The sequence below is a fragment of the Rhineura floridana genome, chromosome 5 (assembly GCF_030035675.1).
Source record: "Rhineura floridana isolate rRhiFlo1 chromosome 5, rRhiFlo1.hap2, whole genome shotgun sequence".
Lineage (NCBI taxonomy): Eukaryota > Metazoa > Chordata > Lepidosauria > Squamata > Rhineuridae > Rhineura > Rhineura floridana.
In genome coordinates this window covers 87,708,126-87,730,858 of record NC_084484.1, presented here as the reverse complement: position 1 = coordinate 87,730,858, position 22,733 = coordinate 87,708,126, and positions in this window count along the sequence as shown.

The window sequence follows — 22,733 nt, the reverse complement described above, 5'->3', positions numbered from 1 at the left end:
TGGGGCCAACTTATCTCATCTACCCAAGGGTTATCTGGCCCCGGGTGGGGATGACGTAGGAAGGCCCCCCTACTCACCTACAAGGTGTGGCCTGGGTAAAGGTAAGCACATGGGCTTGCCCTTCCTCCGGCAGGGGCTGGTCGCCCGAGAGCTGTATGGCAAGATACTTGCTTAGAGACAGTTCCTGCACCTAGGTTTTCCTTCTGCAGGTCACTTTAAATTGCGTTTATGTTTAATGTAATTTAATAAAGTGGCCCTTGTTCAACCCAAGCTGACGTCTCTGTGTTTTATTTCGCCCCTGGACTGCAATTATATTTTTGTATGTTTGCTGGTGTTCTTCTTACTTTGCGTCTTTCCTGTGTTATTAATGTTTCTACAGAGAATCTACACTAGAAAATTTTATTTCCCTCCTTATTCATCCCAGAAATCTGTGTCAAATTTATTTTTATTAATTTTAAAGCCTTTTTATTGGTCAGTGTCATATGATGGTGAAGACAACCTTTTGTGTTTCAAATTGGAGGTTATGTTCTATTTCTATTTTGGGTGCATTAACAGTGGAATGTGAAACTGCAGTTTGATGAAAAATCAGACTTGATTCCAATATGTTGCTACTTCAGCAATGACTCTAGCTGTTGGAAAAAAGAGGATGCATGTTTTCAGCCTGCTATGTTTAAACCACTTCATTTAAGGCAAGGTGGCCACAGTCAACTAAAAACATAGAACACACCTAGCATTTTGCTAGAATATATTTCACCTCCCACTGTTTTATCTTGTTTAAATTGAGACACTCCTGAGGTCCACTGGAGACTATTTTGCAGAAGTCAGTGCCATTATTCCACAATTATGTTTGGAGTTTTTTTAGTATAAATTTTGCAAAGTGTTGCTGTACTTCACATATTCACAGAAATAGAAACAAAAGAAAATGATTTCCTATAGGAAACTTCACTAAAATTGCAAAGGAAATCAGACATATTCAAAGTGACCATCTGAACTATATCAACTGTCTTCATTGCTTCATTGCTTCCTCCCTGCTAAAACAAGATCAGCACAGCACATGTCTTTTTTCTATTATTTGGGCTGATTGCAGGTGTTGCCACCACTCATCATGTGCTCAGAGGCACATGTGTTTGTGTGTGTGAATACTGTGGTTGCACTTGGCACACAAAGTGGCATCTACCGCTCTCTCTGGCTACTGTGCTGCATTTGCAGTATTTTAACTTTTTTGCATCTCAGGGGAAAATGTTTGCTTGGGTGGGTGTCCCACAGTTGGTGGCAGGGTAGGGTCTGGGAGGTGGTTAAGTGAGAGAGATTATGCTGGCTGGCTGAGTGGGGGGTTTGCACTTGGTTTGATGTGCAAAGATCTGAGTAGTGGCCTCAGCCTCCCTCCCCACCACCCTTACCAGTGGAGAGACCACCATTGCTATCTTATGAATAAAAATAATTATTCTACTACCTCCGTATGTGTTTGTTTATTTTTAATGTTGTTTTAGGCTACTTAGATGTGCAGCAGCCAAGGCCAGCACATTGTAGGAATTTTTTAAAGTAACTGAAATGTAATTGTAGTGATTACTTTTTAGGAAAAGTAATTAGTTACTTTCAGAGCAATTGTAATTGTAATGGTAATTACTACTTTTTTGGACCATGTAATGTTAACTGTAATTTATTACCTTTTAAAAGTAATATTCCAAGCTTTGCTTATTTTTAATGCAAAGTTCCTCTGCAGGTTCGAAAATGAAATATTTTATGGCTTATCTTTATGCATATATATTTATTAAATGTGGAACACATTCTAAAGATTATTGGATGTAAGTGGCTTGCATAAAATGATCATTATGTATTGTGGAAGATGTTTATAGAAAGATGGCCCAGAAAAGGGTGATAGGTTGTTAAAATAAAAGCATGCATGTTGTCTTTCCTTTCCTCCACATATTCACAACTTAACTGCATGTAAAATAGATATATAGAATTTTAGGGAGATGAAGAATTTTAGTGGTGTTCATTTTCTAATGGAATCTGCTGTACATGTTTGGGCATGCATAAGGAAGGGAGTTTGTTTATGGAAGCCATAATAATGTGCTGAAGGTTAGTGGAGTATGACAAATGAAACTGCTGTAATCATAATAATAATGAGATAAATTTCTAAATAGTTGTTAGGGAATAATACTTGGGAAGGCTGGTAGGAAAGACACAAATAATAGTCTTTAATTGGCTCTCTGGGTGTTTTATATCTGCTGTCCTTTTCTGTTATCGGTGATCATGTAACACAGTAAATTACAAGGCTCTGATGCTTGATTTTGTAGTTTTACTGTCCTCATGTTGGAAAAGGCCACTGCACATTAAATGGTATTTTGTTCCTACTGCACACAATTTACAAGGGCAATTTTATCCAACACGCTACTTAGAGGATACAAAGTATATTTTCATTGTGGAAAATATAGTCCAAGGGTACATCTTCGTGGGGCTCTTAGGCCAAGCTGCCACAAATATTCGTTGGATCCAGTCCCTGGATCTGGAAGCTCACTGATACCTGTTCACCTTTTTCAAATAATCTCTACCAAAGATCCAACATGGCAGTCAAATTTCCCAGAAAGGGGAGCCTTTTCCCACAAATATGTGTATCTTTCTGCTGCAAGGTCTAATTTTCCAATACAGTTCCAAACTGAAAAAAATGCATCTTAATCAAGTTCCATAGGAGACATAAGGGTGGTGATGCCAGAATTGAAAAGATTACAAAAGTTCACTGGTTTGGAAATGTGAGCTCCATTGCAAGCTGAGGTGAACTGGGGTGGTTTCAGTGAGGTTTTCATATGCCTGTGTTGGATTGAGACATTAATGAGGCATCTCAAGCTGGATCAGGGATTCTCTAGTCCCAAGTCGTTATGTGGCCTTGGGTGCCCCAAAATGCTGCATTTTTAAAGTGACTTCTGCATTTTAAAACCAAACCAAACCAGTTCACTAGAAAAATGCCCTGAACTTGAGTGGGTAGGGCCTGGAGAGGTGGGAGATCTTTCATTTTGACTGACAAATCTAGGTTTTAATCACAGGAATTATTTTCCCAGGGTACTCCAATCACAATTATTGGGGAGAGGCATGGCTGGTTCTAAAGGGTGGCCAGGTGGGGCACTGGCCCGATGGCTCCTGGAGCTACAGGGGGCCCCTCAGCCACCCCTCTGCTCCCCTTCTGCGATCCATGCCCTCCCACACCCCACCTACCTGTCTGCTGTCTTTTACTATTGCCCTTAACGAAGATGGCGGCCGTGGTTTCCCTAAGGTACTGAAGCCCCTGCCGCCATCTTAGTTGATGGCAGAGATGCACATGCGTAGCACGCATGCATGCCATCAACAAAGATGGTGGCAGAGGCGTCATCCCCTTAGGGAAACCGCAGCCACCATCTTTGTTAAGGGCAATGGTAAAAGACAGCAGACAGGTAGGTGGGGGGGCTGCATGTGTGTGTGCGCGCACACACACACACATGCCGGGACCCAGGGCAAGCTGATGCCCAAGGGCCCCATCATTCCTGGAGCCAGCCCTGGAAGCACTGTTCAATACCAAATTTATGGGTACATCTAGTGTTCAGCTAGAGCTAGACCATGGTAGACAAGTATGCAAATTTGGGTGGTGATAAATTTCATACCTAACAACTTTTCTAAAATGCTGTTATATTCTTCATTGTTCTTTATTTTTGCCTGTGAGACACAGAAAGCGGCTACCACTATTAATTTGCTGTTTAATAGATGGGGTAAAGGGTTTAGGAAAAAAAAACATTCATACACCATTTACACATTTTTTAAAAAAAAATCTCTTTCATCTTTATCTTTCAATTTATCTTTCACCTGCTTTTGTGAGTTAGCATTTATTTATTTATCTGCAAACTCAATTAAGGATACAATTGAAACAGTGCCATTCCTTTCACTTCAATGTTTGTTTTCCAGACCATTTTTTAAAAAACCACAACAAAAAACTTGTAAGCTGGTCCACTGTCAGGCCATCAAGAGTTTTTTCACACAAAAAGCTTTTCTGAGAAAGATCAGTTCATTGCTAAGACCATGCAACTTGCACCATTTGGTTAAAACCTTGCCAGGCTCAATGCACCCCTTTTTTCTATATTGCTGTCACTCCCTGTCAATTCTATATTTCTTTATACTCTTTCTTATTCCTTTCTTCCATATATATTATCTATCTATACCATCTGCCCTGTGGGAGGGGAAAAAAAGAGGGAGGGAGGAAGGCAAAGACAACATTAGGGCCTGCTCCAGTAGGACTTTCTCCTTCTTGCCGTCAGCCTCCACTCTAGGGCCAACTTTACATTTTATATCAAGTATTTGTTTTAGTATTTTAAAATTGTAAACTGTCTTTTGTGCCCTGGCAAAAAGGTGGTATATAAATGCAGTAAGCAAACAAACTGAATAAATATGTGCACTGAATAATCAGTACCATGCTTTTCACTTTAATGTTTATTTTCCAGACCCTGTTTTTTTTAAAAAAAAAAATCAGTGTTTGAATGGTATTTTAAACATTTCCTTTTCTATTCTTATGACAGCTGGTTCATTCATATACCTAAGATACCCTTTTGAGCCAAACAAGACACAATATTAAATGTGTGGATGCATTTATCGTGTCCAGTTTCTTTTCTAAATAACAGCAGTACTGGAGTGACCCAGTCAGGATTTGGACCATGGCATGCAGAAAGGGGGAGACAAGCTTTTCACTTGCAACAGCCTAATTAAAAATTATATTCAACCATGTTGCCATTAGCCCAAGAGGAAGAAAAACTTCTGTTTGCTGCCATTTCTTTTGGTCTTTGTTGTTCTTTGTTGTTGATCTCCTCAATGTTTTGTTTCCATTGTGGTTGCTTTCTTATAAGATTTTTTTGTAATGGAAGACTTGCCTGCTTATGTGAGTTTAGAAGGAAGGATAAACAATTGGATTGTATGGTTAGGCATCTAAGTCAAACATTTCTCCATGTGTCTTCAGAACATATGCAAGGCCATGGCATCTCCGTATCTTTTTCCAGTGGTCACTGCCAGAGACAGCCATATGAAATGGAAGCTGTCCAACTATTGTACCATCTGTTAGTCATTACTGTAAAGAAAATTCTCCTGATCATGCTCCAGAGAACAGTACTGAGAAGCATTTGAAATACAGCCTGAAAGATCGTCTGGCAAAGCTTCTGTAGGAAAACACACTGAATAGGTAGGCAAACCATTCATATTGTATGTATTCAGAATTGCACAAGGAATATACTGCTTTATGAATATACTGAATGTATCATTGCTTCAGATTTATTATCATGCCAAGCAGGCACCATTGTGCAAAGCTATTTATTTTATAGAAGCATGTGAGAATTTGATTCTCATTCTTAATATATTTTTCAAGGATTCATTGTGAAGTAATGAAGAGGGAGTTTTGGTTTCTTCCTGTCACTCTGGATCCCCGAAACCCTAATGCGATTATTAGTTCTGCAATTTATTGCATTTCAACTGCCCTATAGTAACATGTCATATTGAGGACTAAGTAAATGCTAAATTCTACATATGCTAAAACGTATAAAAGTCTCAGTGAAATGAACCTACAACAGCTTTTCTTAACGTAAGTTATATAAATGCACACATTATCATGGGAGCTGAAAGAGGGACCATGAGCAACGTTCTATGTTACTTTTCCAAACCTGAGATTAGACTGTTGTGGTCCAAAACCTTTGGGAATGTATACTTCATAAACAGAAAGGTAAATCTGCATTGCACAATGTAACAACCCCCATATCAGAATATAACATCTATGAAGGAAAAGCATCACAGGGATAAATCCTATATCAATGCTGAAGACGCACCTCTTTATCCTGGCTTTTGATACTTGAGATGTATATTTTAGGGCCCACCCTATTTTCTGTGATGTTTAGGTTGTTTGTAACTGTTTTTAAATATGTGTTCACATTTGTTGTAACCTGCCCTGGGACCTTTGGGTGAAGGACAGGTAATCATCATCATCATCCTACATCCTACTTTCTGAAACTATGGCTCATTTATAGAAGCTTTGCCATGACATCAGATTCCTTCTATAATATAGAAAAGCTTATAATAGGAAGTTTGGCAACCTTGAGGGCAGATTACCCCTCTGTGTGTGGCTGTTGATGAACCCAGGATCCAGAGGCTAGCATAAGGCAGGCTGTGGTCAAACAGCTACAGGATTTGAGAAGCAGACTGGATGATCAGGAACAGAGGATCCATCCAAAGCAGTCCAATGGGAACATATGAAATTCCACTGAATTTAGAGTCCAATTGCAGGACTATCATTGTTGCTGGCCATAGGGATATTGTGGAACCAGATAGTACTGAGTGGATGGCAAACTGGATCCTTCATTCCTAATCAGGGTTGGGGCAAGTGCCATGTGGAGTCATGGGCAGAGAGGAGGTATATATCACATTTCTGGGCTAGAGTGACTAGTTGTCTCATCAGTGTAATACCTCTGTGGCACTATCAGCCATTAGCTTCCTGCAGACAGGGGAAGATTTGGTGGAGGGAATAAATTATTTATTTCCCCTGCTATTTAGGAAGCCTAGGTCTAAGTTTAAGGGTAAGGACAGGGTTGAGTGCTGAGTGTAGAGAGTTGTACCTAAAATAGGACATAGCTAGAATAACTGGTTGTCGGATAAATATTTCAGATGTTTCATTGGTTTAGGAGATAGATATTGTAGAATTCCAAAAATAAAGAAATATCTGAATAATATTTTATAGCTCATTCCTTGCATGTGTTTGGCTCAGACAGGAAAAGGTATCTTTAATGTGAACCTTCTTGTACCTTACCTATGGGACAAGAAGAAGCTAGAACCCCGACTTGCTTTTACTGTGAAGTAATGCTGCAGAACAGAGTTTATATGGGGCAGAGAGATGATTGTAGCCATAATGGCTGGGCAGGCAAGGGTTAGTCCATTAACACTAGCGATTGACACAGAGGTCCCAGATCAAAAGTACTAGGAGTATAGTACATTTGGGAAATATGTCTGTTCCTTCTGTACAATCAGGCATGATAGAGAAAAGTGTAGTGAGGATCACCCAAGTGCATTTTGTTTGGGGGTTGGTAAGGTAAGAGAAGCAATATGAAACAGAACAATCAAAATCATCAGGGAGGGAGGAAGAAGGAAAGTGGAAGCCTTTGGGTAGAGAATGATGGGGCCAATCCAACAGATATAAATGGTTTGCTTGTTATCCCAAGATGGATTATGCAGAGTGTTTGAACTTGAAGAGCCCTGCTGGATCAGGCCAAATGCCCATCTAGTTCAGCATCATGTTCTCACAGTGGCCAAGAGGATGCCAAGAGGAAGCCCACAAGCAGGATCTGAGTGCAACAGTGCTCTCCCCATCTGTGATCCTCAGTAGCTGGTATTCAGAGGCACACTGCCTTCAACAGTTCAGGTAGAACATAGCCATCATGGTGAGTTGCCACCGATAATTTTTAAAAATATGTGGATTAAAAATTAAAAGGAAGGCGAAGGGGATCATGTTGTTGTTGTTGTTGTTGTTGTTATGTGCCTTCAAGTTGATTACGACTTATGGCGACCCTATGAATCAGTGACCTCCAAGAGCATCTGTCATGAACCACCCTGTTCAGATCTTGTACATTCAGGTCTGTGGCTTCTTTTATGGAATCAATCCATCTCTTGTTTGGAGGGGATCATATAGTGTCCATAAAATTCAAACCCAGTACATTCAAAAACAATACCAAACAATCATTAAAATGACTGGCTACTCAAAAAACCTTTTAAACAGCTGCATAGGCCTATCAGCCTATTTTGGCCAAGTGTTACATAAAGACTGGCATCCATCTTTTGTTGAATATCTTGATGACTGGATTTGCATTTGTAGATTTTTTTATTTTGTCAAAGCACTCCTGACAGGATGCGGGAACGATTTTTGCTTTTGAATGGTTTAATTGAATTCAAAGGCCATTATGATTGTCTTGGTGGGATAGTAGAACATTCACAATGCTGAGTGGCCCATTAGTGAAAATAATAGTGAAGGTATGGTACAACCAATAGGGTTGCAGATGGCTCCAGCAGAGAACCAGACCTCTCACATATACCTCTCCATACCTCTGACATATACCTCTCACACATACCTCTCCCGGCAGAGTGAAATGTTTAATTGCTCAATCAAATGCAGCTTCATACAGGACAAAGTGAGTATGTGCCAGTTTCTATGTGCATCTCTCAACAGGGTGGGTTACACCATCCTTTCTCACTGGCTCTTCATAGCTAATATGTGATGCCATGTTCTAAAAGGTGGAGTTTATCCACATGGGAGCATAACTTTGTGCTAAAGATGCTGTTTTTACCTGTGTTTTCTGTTTGCACCATCCACAGTAAGGTCTCAATGACAGCTGCAAACACAGTGTTTTCTAGTCACACTTGAGGGGAAGCATCAATCACGCAGTTTCATAAAGACCATGTCCTCTAATTTAACATTTCCACTCTCTCTTACCTGGCAACCGAGCATGCTCAGTTTGTTCTACCAATAAGTTTCATTTCTTAAAAAACAACCTGGAAGTGTGATTATTTGTATTTTCACTAGTACAGTACAGATGAAATACAAAACTTTGTTTGAGCAGTGTTATGCACAAGTTAGGGGGGGAAAGAAAAATAAGGTACCATTTGCAGCAACATAAAAAAAGGCTTGCAGAACAGGAGAGAGCAGCAGAAGTTTCTCTTCAGCCCACAGGAAATGAAATGAACAAAGAGAGGAGGAGGTAGTGGTCATGGAGAGGGGATTGGGTTAGTGCGGATTTACAGGGGGGAAACTGTGATAGCTTCTGTTTGCCAGTAACGTTATGTGAACCATGCAAATTAAAAGTGGATGTGAGTACCACCACACACACACACTAAACCACCATGTACATGAGCTCATCTTTAACTCAGACTGTTGGTATCCACTTCTTTATTTATTTACCCATGCAAAAATATCTTGCCACACATCCTGCGAATTAGCAAGGTATTTCTTTTCTTGTGTTGCTTGACAAAACACTTGCTTTTCTGGTGTTGCTATAAGACAATAGAAAAGCAGGTGCACTCTACAGTACCTGCTTTTCTGCAAATACTACATTCTATACACAAAATTCTAAACAGTAACCTTATTGTTTTATTCCTACATAATCATGTTGCATTTGCACTTCCCGCTTCCAAAATTAAACCAGATCTTGCTGAACACTGCTCATCAGTTTCAGACAAGCCCCCAAAGCAGTATGATTTATATTCCTGGCCATCCACTCACAGCACCTTCTGCTCAGGCATTAAGACATTTATTGCTGGCCAGTAAGGTCATAGCCTAAGGAGCCTGGGCTATAGAAACAGTTTCATTTGTCTTTTTTAAAAAAAGAAAAAAGAAAAAGAAATGTATAGCTTTTCTTATTTCAGGAAGTAAGAAATTGGCAAGGAAATTCAATATGTTACCTGTAATGGTAAGTAAGAATAAGAAAGGGAATTACACATATGCTGGAAATGTACCAGAAATATATACCAGTAAACATGGAGCCTGTTATTTTCCTTGGTTTGTTTTGACTGCCTAAGTCAGTGGCTTCTAGGTCTTCTAAGCTTCCTGCAGGCTTTACTTTAATTATCAGTAGCATAAATGACTAGTCAACTTCACAAAATGCTGTAGCCAAACAGAGACCTCCATATTAATAGTGAATACTTTCCCCTCTGCTGTTTGTGCCCTCTCTAGTTAATCTTACATCAAAATGCATCAAAAAGGAGAAAGTATTGAATGAATTTTGTTATTCTGCAGCGACTCACTTCTTGCTTAAAGCCCAATCCTTGCCCTAATTGTGGCTGCCATGTCATAAACCTTTTCTTGTGCCACAGCAGATAAACCAGCTTATGGAGGGAGCCAATCAGGCAGAAGAATTGCCAGATCTCCAGTTTTTGCCCAGAGACTCCAGTTGGGGGGGGGGGGCTCTTTTAGCTTTCATTTTTTTAAAAAGTTAAGTTTCTAGATGGTTTGGTTCAAAAGATATGAACCAAAATGTCAGGGCCCCTCACAACTTCTGTTAGTACTGGCTGCTCTAATCCCCGCCCTTTCAGATTTTTAGCCAATAAGTGAAGTCAGGGTTGTCATTGACGAGGAATTTTTTTACCTCCAGGCAGTAGGTAGAACCAACTGCAACTCCTGAAACAGTTTCCTTTTCCTGCTTGTTGCAAACCTCATAAATTGAGTAGGTTTTAGCAACAGTGCCTTTCTTTCTGTATGCAGGATAGCTACAACAAAAGATCACAGCAGGATCTCGGTAGGCATGCAGAGTAAACAATTTCAGTTATGATTATAATAAAAATATACATGCAGGGGGGTTTAATTACTTGCAAAAATAGCATATTAAAAATAGCACTGGAGACCCAGTGCCTGCAGGAGGAAAGGGACTACCATCGCCCAGGGTATAAGGAGAGCCGTTTGCTGCTGCTGTCTGCTTGTCTGCCTGCCTGCTTGCTTGCTGCTGCTGCTCGGCTACCACCCCCGCCCTCTCCCTGTTGGACCTGCTCTGCAGGTGTCATGCCTTGCAGGACCAGGCCCCCAAGTACTCAGCCAGCTGTTGCTGATATCATCCACCTGTCCCTTCCCTGGAGGGGATACATAAGCTGGCTGGCTGAGGTGGCTCCTGCTTTACAGATTGCCTGGCTTTTTGCGGGTCTTGAGTCATGTGCCTGGGAGAGAGGACCCAGAGCAAAGTGGGGAGACTTGAGGGGGGCCAATTACTGTAGTGATGGGTAGAGGGAGATATGGCATTGTGAGGAGGACTTGCCAGGTAAGGGGTATGCGGTTAATGACTGTGCCTTGTTCCGGTCCTACCCACACTCGCAGGTTTGTTGGTTGCCCTATCAGCCAGCTCTCAGATATCTGGAGGCTGCTCCTAAATGCCAGATCAGTGCATAATAAGATCTCCCTCATTCATGATTTAATTGTGGATCAGGCAGCTAATCTGGCATGTATAACCGAGACCTGGGTGGGTGAGCAGGGAGGACTCAGTCTCTCCCAGCTATGTCCACCAGGGTACCTGCTTCAGCATCAGGGTAGACCTGAGGGTCGGGGAGGGGGAGTTGCTGTGGTCTATAGGAGCTCCATCTCCATCTGCAAGCACCCTGTCCATGTGACCACTGGTTTGGAGTGTTTGCACCTTGTGTTGGGTCAGCAGGACAGACTAGGGATTCTAGTGTACCGTCCACCCCACTGCCCAACAGATTCCCTAGCTGGGCTGATGGAGGTGGTTTCGGGTGTACTGATGAGATCCCCCAGACTGTTGGTTCCAGGGCATGTCGACATCCATGCCAAGGCCACCTTATCTGAGGCTGCTCAGGATTTCATGGTCTTCATGACAACCATGGGACTGTCCCAGTATACCATTGGCCCAACACATATAGTAGGACATACTCTAGACTTGGTTTTTGCAACTGGATATGGAGATGGTCATCTGAATGTGGGGGGCCTTACATCAGTCCCTCTGTCATGGACTGATCACTGCTTGCTGAAGTTTAGACTTACAGCGGCTTTTCCCCTCTGCAAGGGTGGGGTACCTATTAAGTTGGCCTGCCCCCAGAGACTAATGGATCCAGATGGTTTCCAAAGGGCTCTGTGGAGTTTTCCAGCTGATAGGGCTGGTGCTCCTGCTGAAACCCCGGTTGAACTGTTGAATACAGAAATGACCTGGGCAGTTGACATGATTGCTCCTGAGTGTCCTCTCCTGTGTAGAGCTCGTATGGCTCCATGGTATACCCCAGAGCTGAAAGCGATGAAACAATATAGGAGATGGCTTGAGTGCAGATGGAGATGAATTCCTAGTGGATGCAATTATACACTGGTAAGTGCCTATGGTAAGCTGTATTTAGGGGCAGTGAGGGCAGCAAAAAACCAATATTTTGCTGCCACTATCAAATCATCAATCTGCCGCCCAGCGGAGCTCTTCAGAATTGTCTGGGAGCTATTAAACTTTGGCCCCAGGGACATGGTAGAACAATCTGAGGCCAGCTGTAATGAATTTGCTAGGCACTTCCAGGATAAAATCTCAAGCATCCGCCAGGACTTAGACTCCAGTGTTATAGCACGTGAATCAAGTGAGGTATCCAGACCACAGCCTTGCCCCTATTTCTTGGATGAGTTTCAGCTGGTACAGCTTGAGGACGTTGACAAGGTGCTTGGACAGGTTCGTGCAACCACTTCTGTGCTGGATCCTTGCCCTTCTTGGCTAATCAAAGCTAGCAGGGATGGAACAGCCGGCTGGGCCAGGGAAGTGATTAATGCTTCTCTGTGAGAGGGGGTGGTCCCTGGCTGCCTGAAAGAGGCGGTAGTGAAACCACTCCTGAAGAGACCCTCCCTGGATACAGAAAATCTTAATAACTATAGGCCAGTAGCAAATGTTCCATTCCTGGGCAAGGTCCTTGAACGAGTGGTAGCAGGCCAGCTCCAGACACTCTTGGATGAGACAGATTATCTGGATCCATTTCAGTTTGGTTTCAGGCCTGGTTTTGGCATGGAAGCAGCCTTGGTCACCCTGTATGATGACCTCTGTCGGGAGAGAGACAGGGGGAGTGTGACTCCGTTGCAGAGTTTGGAAAAGTTACTTTTTTGAACTACAACTCCCATCAGCCCCAGCCAGCATGGCCACTGGATTGGGCTGGTGGGAGTTGTAATTCAAAAAAGTAACTTTTCCAAGCTCTGCTCCGTTGATTCTCCTTGATCTCTCAGCAGCTTTCGATATCATTGACCATGGTATCCTTCTGCGAAGACTGGCTGAGTTGGGAGTGGGAGGGACTGCATGGCAGTGGTTCTGCTCCTACTTGGCGGGTCGGCTCCAGAAGGTGGTTCTTGGGGAACACTGCTTGGCACCCTGGATTCTCCAATATGGGGTTCCGCAAGGGTCAGTTCTGTCCCACATGCTGTTCAACCACTACATGAAACCACTAGGTGCGGTCATCCGGAGCTTGGAGTCCGTTGCCATCAGTATGCTAATGACACACAGCTCTACTTCTCCTTTTCATCTTCTTCAGGTGAGGCTGTCAATGTGCTAAACCAGTCCCTGGCTGCGACAATGGACTGGATGAGGGCTAATAAATTGAGGCTCAATCCAGACAAGACTGAGATGCTGCTAGTGGGTGGTTCTTCTGACCAGATGGTGGATGTTCAACCTGTCCTGGATGGGGTTGCACTCCCTTTGAAGGAGCAGGTTCGGAGCTTGGGGGTTCTCCTAGAACCATCTCTGTCACTTGAGGCTCAGGTAGCCTCAGTGGCATGGAGTGCCTTCTACCAACTTGAGTTGGTGGCCCAGCTACATCCCTATCTGGACAGGGATAATCTGGCTTCAGTTGCCCATGCTGTGGTAACCTCCAAGTTAGATTACTGCAATGCACTCTACGTGGGGCTGCCTTTGAAGATGGTTCGGAAACTGCAGCTTGTGCAAAATGCAGTGGCCAGATTGGTGACAGGGACCAGACAGTTCGAACATATAAAACCGATTCTCGCCCACTTACATTGGCTGCCTGTATGTTTCCGAGCTCGATTCAAGGTGCTGGTTTTAACCTATAAAGCCTTACATGGCTTAGGACCACAATACCTGATGGAACGCCTCCCCCAACACAAACCCACCAGTACACTACACTCAACATCCAAGGTCCTCCTCTGGGTGCCTACTCGGAGGGAAGCTGGGAGTCTGGCAACAAGGGAGAGGGCCTTCTCAGTGGTGGCCCCCAAATTATGGAATGATGTGTTCGATGAGGTGCGCCTGGTCCCAGCACTGTTATTTTTTTGGCGCCAGGTCAAGACTTTCCTCTTCGCCCAGGCATTTTAGCATGTGTTTTTAAATTGCTTTTTTAAAATGTATTTTTAAATTTGTATATTTGTTTTTAATGTTTTTAATTGTTGTAAACCGCCCAGAGAGCTTCGGCTATGGGGCGGTATACAAATGCAATCAATCAATCAATCAATTTTATCTTTCAAATAATTTTTGAACAGAAATTTAGAAGAACATAAGAACATAAGAAGAGCCTGCTGGATCAGGCCAGTGGTCCATCTAGTCCAGCATCCTGTTCTCACAGTGGCCAACCAGGTGCCTGGGGGAAGCCCGCAAGCAGGACCCGAGTGCAAGAACACTCTCCCCTCCTGAGGCTTCCGGCAACTGGTTTTCAGAAGCATGCTGCCTCTGACTAGGGTGGCACAGCACAGCCATCATGGCTAGTAGCCATTGATAGCCCTGTCCTCCATGAATTTGTCTAATCTTCTTTTAAAGCCATCCAAGCTGGTGGCCATTACTGCATCTTGTGGGAGCAAATTCCATAGTTTAACTATGCGCTGAGTAAAGAAGTACTTCCTTTTGTCTGTCCTGAATCTTGCAACATTCAGCTTCTTTGAATGTCCACGAGTTCTAGTATTATGAGAGAGAGAGAAAAACTTTTCTCTATCCACTTTCTCAATGCCATGCATAATTTTATACACTTATACACTTATACATGCAGCTTATGATGCCATTACAATGTGTTATACTCTTCTAATTATGAGAAGTCAAGTTTAAATTTCCCTGGGCTGTTGAAGTGGACAGTTTATTTGTCTAATTCATAGCCTGTTTTGAAAACCTTCCCAATATGAAGCTTTAATCCTATACTCACTTTTCTGGCAGTAAAGCTTCAATGCTAATCCCACATACCCAAAGTAGATCCCATTGTATTCAATAGGTCTTACTTTTGAGTAGTCATGATTAGGATTGTGTTGCAAATCAATGGGACTTTTGAGTGAACATAGCAAAGGATTGTGTTTGTGTTGTAAATCTTTCTCTTCCCCTCCAATCCTATTTTTAAACCAATTAGGCAGGGCTTACCTAGGTATCACTGCTTTTATTATGTCGAAAACTAATACTGATTTTACTTCTTCTAAAAAATGTTCTCAAATGACCAACTGGTTTTGACCATAAACTATTATAGGAGTGTATGTATTTTTACATCTCCAGTGTGTGTGTATATGGAGCCTTTCCAACAGCCCTATGAGGTAGGGTTGCCTATGGGAAATCAAGGCAGATCACAAGAAATAAATCAATTTAAAATCCAATGGACCATAAAACAAGAATAAAACAGTTGCAAAACAGCTTAAAGTGGTATGATTCTGAATTTTGGGTTGAGTGAGTGAAGTTACTTATCACTTGAGGTTGCAGTCCTGTGGACTCTTCCCTTTTTGAGTAAGCCCCATTGAATACATTGGGACTTGCTTCTGAGTAGACATGAATAGGTTTGCACTAGAAGTATCTTTTCAGGTTGGGTAAAAATAAACATCTTTGACAGTCATGCTTATATAAATATTTCTTCATACTATGTCCCAATAAGCATGATTTCACACTGGGGTTGCACATAATTATTTCCCTTACATTTTAAGTGTGCCCTTCTTCCTTGGGGTGGTCATGGTTCCCTTTTGTTGGTTTCACTCTGAGGGGCAGATTAGGCTGAGAGATGGTGAGTAGCCCATGGTCACCCAGTAAACTTTGTACCTGATTCCCCTTTAAAAAAATTAATTAAAATGATTTACATGCAAGCAAAGTTTATAAAGTAGATCCACACAATACATTTAAAGCACATCCAACTTGCATTTAAAGTGCATGACTTCCCCCAAAGTATCCCGGGAAGTATAGTTTCCCCCTCACAGTTATAGTTCCCACAACCCTTAACAAACTACAGTTTTTATGATACTGTGGTGGGATTCATGTGCTTCAAATGTGTGTTGAATGTGCTTTAAATGAATGGTGTGGATCTGCCCTAGGTATGCTTGCATTCATTAATGAACTGAAAAGAACAGTTTTAAAAGATACTTTTTTAAACGACAAGGGCTGTAGCTCAGTGGTAGGGCATATGCTTTGCATGCAAAGGTCCAAAATTCAATCTCTGGAAAAGACTATTGCCTGGAATCCTGGAGAGCCAATGCTAATCTATGTCATCAGTACTGAGCTACATGGTACCAAATGGCCTGAGTCGGTATAAGGCAGATTCCTTTGTTCCTAAAAGTGGAAAGAAACTCAAGGGCCACAGTGACTCCAAAATATACCTTTTATTGTAAAAAATCTCAAAGCAGTTTACAGAAGGAATTAAAACAATGAAATTATTGGCAAAACAGTTAAAGACAGGTATTTTTAAATATTCAAAATAATAAAACCAACAAGAGTTAAAAACAAATAAAAAAGTAGTAGCTTCTACATGCCTGGATAAGCTTGCCTAAACAAAAATATTTTATCAGGTGCCAAAAAGAGTACAATGTACAATGAAGGCACCTGCCTAATGTCAATAGGCAGGGAGTTCCAATGTGTAGGTGCTGCCACATTAAAGGATTTCTTACAAGAGCAGAACAAGTAATATGTGGCACCCATAACATGGAAAGCACACCTTGAACTTGGCCTGGTAGCAAATCAGCAACTAGTGCAGATTTCAGAGCAGAGGTATTATGTACTGACAGGGTCTCACTCATGTCAGTAATCGTGCCGCAACATTCTGCACTAACTGCAGCTCCCGGGTCAGATTATGCATGGGGATTTCTGTGGCTTTGGTTGTCTGGCTGACAGTTATTTTTAGTTTTGGTTTTTGATTAGGAACCCCGTTTGGTTGTGGGATGCTGAGTTTTCTGCCTTACTCATAGGAATCTTGTTGTAGTTGGTATGGCATTGCATTTGGGAAATCCTGCCTGTCTTTTGTTTTTCTTTTTTCTTTACATTTCAATTACCTCTGACCTCACTCTTTTACATCCATAGAAGCAACAACAGTGGTTCCATGCGCTCAGCTCAACCCCCTTAAGCCCACTGATAATGCACCTTGCTGTTTGCATGACGGTTTGTATCTTGCCCAATAGTGGTTAAAGAGAATTCACATACTTGGAAGTGTGACTTCAATTGCTGTTCCCAAGCTACTGCCTGTGAAGGTAGACTAAACCATGTGTGTTTTCTCTCTGTCAGTTATTACTCACTGGCATTGGGTTGGATATCACAGTCCTAACCATATCTACTCAGAAGGAAGTCCTGCTGAATCCTATGGAGCTTATTCCCTTTGTAGGTGTGTTTAGAATTGCAGCCCACAGAGGCATCCATCTTTACTCCTGAGTGCTCCCATCTAACATCTCCACAACACTAGGCTCCCTTCTTTCTACAACGGCCTTCTTGTGACTGGACTGGCGTGAGGGCACTTAAACCCTTCTTGCCAGAAGCAAGTAGGCTAGATTCAATGTTCCCTACCCAGGCTGCCTAAGCAGGTGAGAGGGAAATGATCCTGTCACTTTAGCTGGACCAGGGAACACCCTCATTTAGCTAAGATTTCTATCTTAATTTCCAATCGGATAAATCTTTTGTTTGAGTGGTATGATCCAAGCAACTGTCACTGATGCTTGACGTATCATGCTAGGGCCCACCCTGTGACATCACTAGGGCCTGCCCCTGAAATCTCGGGGTTTGGGATGTTTCTGACCTGGCAGCCCTAGTTAGGATACCCTTATTCCCATCACAGAGCTACCATTCCCAGAGTGGTATAATAATCAATCCCTTTTCCCAGGGAACTCTGGAACTTGCAGCTATGTGAGGGGAGTAAGGGCCCTCTAACAATTCTCAGCACCCTTGACAAACTAGAGTTCCCAGCATTCTTTGGTGGAAGACACTGTAGAGTGCAGCACCAATTTACCAGTATAACCAGTAGAGTCCAGTAGCGTTTTAGCTTGCTTATCAGTGCCAGTCGCCGACCGAAATAATAGACCATCAGCCACGTCTTTAAGAAAACAAAACTTTACTGGTTTCACACCGTGCTCCGTCTCTTGCTCACCAACCAACTCTATAATGCTTTCCTATTACCCCCACACCTCTGTGTGCTCTTTGAAGCCTTTTTATTGCTGCTTCACTTATCAGTTACAGCTGCAGCCTGACCTTGGGCGTTTCTGCCAAGTGCTGTTAATTAACGGCTTCACTCTTCCCTTAACTCCTACCGTCCTGTCTGGAAATGGCTGTGTTGCCCACCTAAGCCTGACAGCCCCCACCTTCCAGACAGACATCGTGAGTTACAATCCATTGCGTGTACAAGTATACAGTTTTCAAAGTTACATTGCTTTACATTTTTACATTTGTACAGTCTTCAGGCATGTTAAGCAATTCCAACATTCGTTTATACTTTTCTTCAGTCACAGGCTTTGTCATAATATCTGCTAGCATTTGGTCTGTATTGCAGTATTGCAGCTCAATGAATCCCTGTTGCACGCACTCACGAACATGGTGATAGCGCACGCTTATGTGTTTAGTTCTCTTTGTGTGTGATTCTGACATAGCCATTCTGATGCATGTCTGATTATCCTCAAACACTCTAATCGGGATCTTTATTTCCATGTGTATTTCCTGTAACAGATGCGCAAACCACGTAAGTTCGTTACAAGCAGTGGATAAGCTCACGTATTCTGCTTCAGAGCTTGAAATAGCTACGACTGCTTTTCTTCTGCTATGCCAGTCAATAACAGATCCATGCAGGAGCACAACCATACCAGATGTGGATTTTCGGCTAGACGGGTCTCCTGCATGGTCTGCATCAACGTAACATTCTATGCCATCTGTTTTCTGTGTGGTCAGCCTTATACCCCTGTTATTGGTGCCTTTCAGGTATCTCATCACCCGTTTTAGTCCTTGCCAATCACGTTCAGAGGGACTTTCTACCCTTCTGCTGAGTATCCCAACAGCATTACATATGTCAGGTCTTGTGACCTTCACTAAATATTGCAATTTTCCAATGAGTTGTCTATATAGTTCAGGCTTCTCGTATAGTGTGTCAGTTGCTTCCTGTTGGAAACCTACAGTCATTGGTGTTTTCACTGGCTTACATTCTAACATATCAGAGGCTTCCAACAGCTGCGCTATTTTACTTCCTTGGCTTAGAGTAAAACTACCGTCCTCATGCCGTTTAATGTCAGTGCCTAAATAATGCTGAACTGCACCCAATCTTTTAGTGTCCACGTGTTTTGTCAAGGTGTCATAAAATAATTCCTCATCCTTATTGTTATTGAACAGGTACAGGATGTCATCAACATAGACAGTACAAAACATTTGGTTATTTTCCTGGTTTTTAACGTATACACATGCATCTGCAATACATTTTTTGAATCCCATGGATTGTAACACTTCATCTACTTTAATGTTCCAGCATCTGGCACTTTGTTTCAGTCCATACAACGACTTATGGAGCTTACACACCTTGCCTGGCTCTACAACAAATCCTGGGGGTTGTTCCATATAAATATCTTCGTGTAACGTGCCATGTAAAAATGCAGTACTGATGTCATAGTGGAACACTTGCATACCTCTCACTGCAGCCAGTTTCAACATCAGTCTCATTGATTCATGCTTAATTACTGGCGCAAATACCTCATCGTAATCAGTGCCATATCTCTGCGTGTAACCCTTTGCTACCAGGTGTGCCCTGTATCGCTGCACCTTTCCTGTGCTAGCTCTTTTCTTTTTAAAGACCCACTTGCACCCGATGGCTTTCCTGTCAGGAGGCAAATCACCTAATGTCCACGTGTTATTCTTGTTTATAGCCTCAAGCTCCTCTTGCATAGCAGAGAACCAATTGCTCTGTTCATGCTCTGGCAAATCTCTTATGTCATTAAAGCAAGAGGGCTCCTTCAGACGCTCATCCATTGCAGTTATGTTTGCAGTAAAAGCCCTTGGGGCCGCTAACGGGAGTGTCTGTGTGGACGTGGTTATGCTGTTTCTTATTTCTGTTTTATGTATAGTACCACCACGCCTCATGGCGCCTGGTCTAAGGTAAAGCAATGATTTCACCAGACTTCCTTGTAAACACACCTTTCCCTTTTTCATTATTTCACATTTCTTGTTATTAAATAACACGCTATAACCCATTTGCAACAGTTTTGAAACTGACAGAATGTTGTTAGTTAAATTAGGCACAAATAAAACATTTGTCATTATTGTAAAGCACATAACTGTACAGTACCCTTACCCATCACCTGTTGTTTAGTGCCATCAGCTAAACTCACGTCTTCATTAGCTGGCACCATTGTTTTAAATAGACTTTTATATTTTATCAGTGAATGGGTGGAACCTGAGTCCAGGACCCACAAACTATTGTCTCTGTTAACAAAGTCTTTTTAATTCTTTGTCTTTGCACTCACCAACTGCACGTGTGAGGGTTTTCTTCCGTCCCTCCTCCTTCTCAGTAAGTCACAGTCCCGCCTTAAATGATGCAAGGAGCCGCAGTTGTAACAAGCTTTAGTCCCAAAAGCCTTTATCTCAGTCTTTTCTTTTCTTTCACTCCTTTCGTTCCGGCCCTCTTGCCTTTGTTTTGTTTCTTTTCTTCTCTCCCACTCTTGCTTTAGTTTCTCTGCAACATATCGAAACGAAAGTCCAGCATCGGGCATCGCTTCAAGTGCGCTGATAACAGGATTCCAAGAGTCATTAAGTGTTGAAAGAGTGATATAGATCTGCTGCGTTTCAGAGTGTTCCACTCCCCTTTCTTGTAATTCTACAAACAGGCTTGTAATGTTCATTAAGTGTTCTGACATAGTTACTTCGTCAGTTAGCTGCATTCTGTATAGTTTTCTCACAAGACTTATTCTACTGCTAGCTGTTTCTTGAACATAATATGCTCTTAAAGCAGTCCACATTTCTTTAGCAGTCTCTTTACCTCTTAGAAGCAGTAGTTGCGAGTCTCCAACAGCCAAGATAATTAATGACTTCGCTCTTTCATCCAAGCGTAGCCATTCAGCAGGTGGTGGAACGGAGGGGGGTTGTTGGTCAATTACTTTCCATAAATCTTCTCTGTTTAGATAGGCTTGCATCCGCAGCCGCCAGCATGAGTAATTTCGTTCAGAGAGACGTTCCAGTGGAATGCCAGCCAAAGTTACTCCAGTCATTCTTGCAGACCTCTTATCACTTTGGTTTCCAGGCAACACGGTTCTCTATCTCTGCTTTGCCGCTCTCCCACAGCTCACCAGCTCTCCGGCTTGGCTTCCTTCGGTTTTCCGGCGTAGTACAAGCTTGCTCACTGGTATTAACTGGGTGTTACTGGTTTGGAACTGGGCCCATAACCCTTGTAGAGTGCAGCACCAATTTACCAGTATAACCAGTAGAGTCCAGTAGCGTTTTAGCTTGCTTATCAGTGCCAGTCGCCGACCGAAATAATAGACCATCAGCCACGTCTTTAAGAAAACAAAACTTTACTGGTTTCACACCGTGCTCCGTCTCTTGCTCACCAACCAACTCTATAATGCTTTCCTATTACCCCCCACACCTCTGTGTGCTCATTGAAGCCTTTTTATTGCTGCTTCACTTATCAGTTACAGCTGCAGCCTGACCTTGGGCGTTTCTGCCAAGTGCTGTTAATTAACGGCTTCACTCTTCCCTTAACTCCTACCGTCCTGTCTGGAAATGGCTGTGTTGCCCACCTAAGCCTGACAGACACGACTGTTTAAGGTGGTATGATACTGCTTTAAATTTATTATATAGATGTGGCCTCTATCTACTCTTTCCCTAATAACAGACAGTCAAGTGGAGTGTCTAAAAGATGTTTCCTTGAACTGTCTTGGTTAGTCTGGTAACATCTAATAAATTTTGCTGGATGTAATACTGCCAAAACTGAACAACACATTGAATGAAGGATAAGCCACACAAGTATTTAAACCTTTGTGCCCAGCATTAGTCTTCTGATACTGATTGTGTCGGTTAATGTGACTTGCAATTCTTTACTGTTGTGATGTTTCAACATGAAAATGTTCTGTACACAAAGTAACAGTTGGGGGAGGGCCAATGGAATGAATCATGCCTCCTCCAGCCCTCTCAATAAGAATCAGAATATGGATCTACGTGTGTCACACTGAAAAGGTCTTAGTTCCCATTTGATTTGGAACAGTTTTTTTATTATTATTATTATTTTTTAAAAAATCCAGTTCAAGGCTGAGAGGCTAAAACTACATGACTCCTGAATTAGATCTTTTTCAAAGCTGCCATTGTTCAGCAGTACAATGCTTCATTACATATCAACCTTTGTGTCAGCTTCTACTGTTTTCATCACAGTAAATGTTTCATAGGATCTGTCTTAGGCTTTAAGGAGCAGCAGTAGTAATAATATATTGCCACTTTAGACCATAGGTCATAGGGCAGGAAAAAAAAGATAGAAATGACCGTTTATGGTATTAACACAAATAAAACATTATTTTTATTATGAAAGAGAACTTAGGTTGATAATACTTTAAGCACATATTCACTAATAAGCAAAAAACGTTGTGGTTTAAGAACGTACCTATAGTGAATAGATACAGAAGAGACTGCCTGGTTCATTTTGAAGGGATCTCTTGGCCGGAGCTTTCCCCAGAGAGAGAAAATGGGAAATCCAAGCTTTTAGCATAACTGTGACTGGGCAGTAGCATGTCTACAATACCAAAATTCATGTTCTTTCTGCCTCTGGCTTAATGTCATGCCAAACAGGGTTTTTTTTGTTCTGAATATGTAAATGTTAAATGAAAATAAAATATATGTATATTGCTCTCTTATATACACTTACTGGAAGTAAGGCCCATTGAGATATGCATAGGATTATTGCTATTAAATTTTAAGCTGAGACATCTGATGAAATATGTGTGTGACTTATCATGACCGTTATTTCAGCAAGGGGCCAGATGTGGATGTGGATGTTTCAAGTCAATGCACATTGCCACAGGATTGCTTAAGGTTGCTGACAAGCCCAAGTAT